Consider the following 4,824-nt stretch of genomic DNA (forward strand, 5'->3'; position numbering starts at 1 on the left):
GCTCTGATCTGTACCAATATGTGTATTCCAGTCTAGCCAGATTTGTAAGGTAGAACTGGGTCATGGTAGGGGGTGTGTGGGTAGGAAGCATTCAGGAGCTAGAGGAATGATGTGTGTTTAAGGGGTGATATATGGCTCATGGGAGACTACATTAGAAGATTACATAACTTGAGAACAGAAGCCTAACTTCTTGACCTACTTTCCATCCAGCCCATGGTGACCCGGGCCACATGCTATAGATACCAGGGACTTTAGATTCTGTACTTTTGAAGTGCACAATGTCTTTCACAGGCAACATCAGAAGGATCTGATTTGGAAACCCCACATTTCGAACTGGACTTTACCTTAAAGACACTTATAGCAGATTAAAGGAACTGAAAAACACCCTTGGATATAAGGCTGAATAACCCTCATGTGAGAAGCAGATAACTACTATATGGTTATGCATTTAGAAGTCACTGATTCTTGGTTCAAATCTCTTGCTTTGAGGGTACTCAATAAATTGCAATTCAGAATTGCCATATATTTGCTATTTTCAGACTCTCTTTGCTTTTTAATAATATGTCATAGACCAGCAGGCATAGTTCTGCCTTTGTGAATGAGCATTACTAAAAGGTTTTGTCTACCTCCAACCCTCCTTATTTGTGTAGTGTCCAGCCACTTAAGTTTTTAATCTGTACATGTTTAAAAAACTGTCCTATGTATGTGTACTTTCCTAATCTCAACAGTATTTTAAATTCTTTATCTGACTTTTGTATAAGAGTAGTGTAGTGTGCCCCATCAAGATGATTTGTAATGTTCTCCAATTAAATAATAAGGATGTCTCTAAAGTCAACCAGGGAAGTATATAAAACCATAGAGATATGAGTGGATTTTTAGCTTTCACTTAACCATAACCCTAATCTAAGAATAATTAGCTCTTTGATGTGACCCTACTCAATACTGGCCCTCACGAAGAGGTCATTGAGTCAGGAACAGTAGTGGGAGTGGTGAAATCATGAGTGGGGTGGGGTGGGGAGGAAGGGGGAGAAAGATGGAACCCATCGTGAGATTGGATATATAGCCCCCACAGGGGGATGAATAACAGTAATGTGGGTGAAGGGAGACAACAGACAGTTTAAGACACAATAAAATAATAATAAATAATTGATCAAGGATTCATGAGGGTGGGAGGTTGGGGAAGAGAGGGGGCAAAAGAGGAGCTGATGCCAAGGCTCAGGTAGAAAGAAAATATTTTGGAAATGTTAAGGGCAACATATGTACGATTATGCTTAATACAATTGAATGATGGATTATTATAAGATTTGTAAGAGCCCCCCAATAAAATAATTTTTTTTTAAAAGAGAGAGATCGTTGAAGATTTGGGGGCTATAGCAAAATGTGGTGAAGAAATCAAATGGTAATCAGCTGTCAGAAAGAGTAGTTTCTGGGGTCAGAAAGGTTTGTCTTTTTTCCCCATATGTTTACAATGAACTTCTATATCACTAAAGACTCCAAGTCCACTTTAGTCTTACTCTTCCTCCTTTGTTAGCCACTCAGAACAATGTTTAGATCGGAGGGATAAGGAATCTGAAGGGTTTTCTGTAAAGTTCTTCTTATTTGTTTATTTTGCCTTTTAAGCCCTCCATAATTCCCTCCCCTCATCCCTCCCCTCACCCTGTTTTCATTCCTGTCCCTGGCCTCCTCATAGTGATCAAAGTGTTGTCTATTGGTGTATAAGCCACATTTCTTCTTCTTTGTTTTTCCTTATAACAATGGTGATATTAAATACCTATCTTTGTAAGATTGACTGAGTTTGTTAATCATACTGTTCTCTGGTTTTGTTCATGTATTTCAGTGTTTAAGAGAGTTTTCATTATTTTTTACTGCTACATAAAATTTCATAGTATGAATGTACCAGAGCTTGCTCATCCATTCCTATAGTTTTTGGTTGTTTCCATGTTTTTTGCTATTGTGGAAATTGCTGTGATAAAGATAGATAGATAGATAAATGATAGATAGATAGATATCTGGAAAAAAAAAAGATAGATATCTGTTAATGTTATACTCTTAATATCTTTAGGGTATACCCAGTAGAGAGATTGCTGAATTGTAAGATCCTTGAATTTGGACTTGTTTAAGGAAGTGCCATACTGATTTCCATAATTACTATAGTCCCACCAAGAATGTAAAAATGTTCCTTTCTACATCCTTTCCAGCATTTGTTATTTTTGGTTTATTGAATTTTGTCAAAAGTGTGAGTGTAGGAGGGAGGGGGCAAAAGAGGAGATGAGTGCAAGGGCTGAAGTAGAAAATGTTTTGGAAATGATGATGGCAACATATGTACAAATATGCTTTATACAACTGATGCATGGAATGTTCTAAGAATTGTAAGAGCCCCCAATAAAATTATTTAAAATAAAAGTGTGAATGTAAGATGATATCTCATTGCTATTTTAATTTGTATTTCCCTTATTACTAATGATCTAAAATACTTCATCATATTGTTGTTGGCCACCTGTATGTTGTCTTTTGTAAATTGTCCATTCATGTCTTGTGCCCATTTTAAAAATTGATTTATTTGTGCTTTTCTTGTTAAGATGTTGTAGTTTTCCATAGATTTTGAAGATTAACCTGATGTATTGTTATTATTATTTTAAAACTTGCACATGTATTTTATTTTCATTAGAAAATATTATCTCTATAAAATTTTGGTCCATTTTCTTCTTTGCTTTTGTCATTCAACTTGAATACTTTTTGTGTTAGTCTGGGTAGACTAGAGAAACAAATTCATGGACACTCATATATGTATAAGAAAGAGCTTTATCTACAAGAGCAATTGAATATTGAGAAAACACCCCAGCCCAGTCCAGATCAAGTCCATAAATCCGGTATTAGACATATGTCCAGTACCAATCTATAAATTCCTTTTCAGACTCATGAAACACATGCAATGATGCCAAAGGCAGGACAATCACAGACCAATGGGTGGGGAAAGTCTTGTGGAGCCAGTGGCAATGTAAGCATCTCAGCGCTGGCAGGGGTCTCCACGTGGCTTCTCCAGCTCCGAGGCTCTGGCTGTCATCAGCCTGTCTTCATGTGGCTTGTCAACAAGAATGTCTCGCAGTGACTGAGTGTGTGTCCCGCCTCAAGCAAGCTATTATCTCCTTCGCACTTCCTAATGAGGTCATCAAGCTTCGACCTGATTGACAGGCTAAACTCCAACTTTTCAGTCTTCATCCTCAAATTGACAACAGATTATGGGACTACCACACTTTTAATTTTATTCAAGTAAAAGCAGAATCATGGATGTGACATGAGAACGAAACATATTTCACCTCACTGCATTAGTAGGACTTAATTGAATTGGGTGTCCTCTATTATTTATCCACTAGGGTAACATCTTTCCTACATGTTGTTTCCCATCACTTTTACTTTTCTGAGTAACTCTGTAATGAATGAACCTTCTTCCACATTCATTGAGGATTGTAAATAAATGTGATTTATAACACCAGCAGTTAAATTCATCGACTGATCTTCAATTCATGCTCAACTCTCCCCTTACAGGGAATTTCCACACACACACATTAAAAAAAAATCATCAGATTATTTTGGTCAAGCTTCTACTTCAAGCATTCATTACAAAAATTAAGTGTTAATTTTAAAATATTTTGAAAATTCCAGGCTCCACAACACCAGTCCCATTTATAGTCATGCTGATGAGATTGGTCCTTGGATCGCTAGTGCTTCCATCTCAACCCGGGCCCCTCGGCAAAGCAGCAATTTGGTAAGCAGCTCTAGCGCGAAAACTACTCTTGGAATACTGCTAGTAGATGTCATTGACAGTCGCAAAGTCATTTATGTCAGCCAGGAGCACACTTGTCTTGACCGCATTGGTGAAGTCACAGCCGGAAACTTTCAGGATTCACCAGTGTTTATAAGAGCTACTTTGGTTTCTTCTGCTACCCCTCATGGCACAAACTGTCCATTTGAAGGGTTCAGACCCACCTGTCCAGAAATATACATGGTCCTGTCGACCAACACGGCTTGACTGTAGGGACCAATGGCCCATGGGGATTGAGTGGTGCTGATCACCTTTTTGATCAAGCACGACATGGCTATCCCTTTTTGTCCAGCAGAGCCTGAAAAGCGCGAACACCTAAGGCAGCCTCTGTCCTGCACTCTGAACTAACTAACCCCTGGCAGTCTCTGCCCTCAGGTGCAGCAGAGGGCCTAGTTGATGTATTATTACTGAATATTTTTTCCCAATCTGTGGGTTCTCTGTTGACTTTTGATGAAGTCCTTTGTTGTGCACAAATGCTGTATTTTTAGTAGGTCCAAGTTATTTATTTTGTCTTCTATATTATGCATATTTTTTTCATTATGTTTGTTAGTGTGTTTATGCTTCATATTAGGGTCCTTAAGTTTGTCACTGTTTTTTTCATTGATGGTCTTAATAATTGTGTGATTTATATTTAGGTCTTTAATCCAGCTGGAGTTTATTTTTGCACATGGTGTGAGGTCTGGGTCTTGTTTCATTCTTTTGCAGGTGAAGATCCAGTTTTACCTAGCACCATTTATTTAAAAGGCTGGCTCTTGACCATTTATTACATTTTGATTCTGTATCAAAAATTAGGTGTCTATAGACACTTGAAGAGTCCTGGTTGCATAGTGGTCATGCGTTGCGCTATGTGTTAGTCCAGGTAGACTAGAGAAACAAATTCATGCACATTCATATTTATATAAGAAAGAGCTTTATATCAAAGAGCAATTGTATACTGAGAAAACATTCCAGCCCAGTCAGTCTAGATCAAGTCCATAAGTCTGATATTAGCCCATATGTCT

General features: G+C 37.9%; 1 pseudogene; it reads right to left on the reverse strand.

The window, feature by feature from the left end:
• Positions 1 to 3,690: 3,690 nt before the first annotated feature.
• Positions 3,691 to 4,095, reverse strand: LOC101664614 (annotated as a pseudogene).
• Between the last annotated feature and the right edge of the window lie 729 nt (positions 4,096 to 4,824).

This window comes from Echinops telfairi, unplaced genomic scaffold (assembly GCF_000313985.2).
Source record: "Echinops telfairi isolate 266 unplaced genomic scaffold, ASM31398v2 ScPeMD7_34;HRSCAF=130, whole genome shotgun sequence".
Lineage (NCBI taxonomy): Eukaryota > Metazoa > Chordata > Mammalia > Afrosoricida > Tenrecidae > Echinops > Echinops telfairi.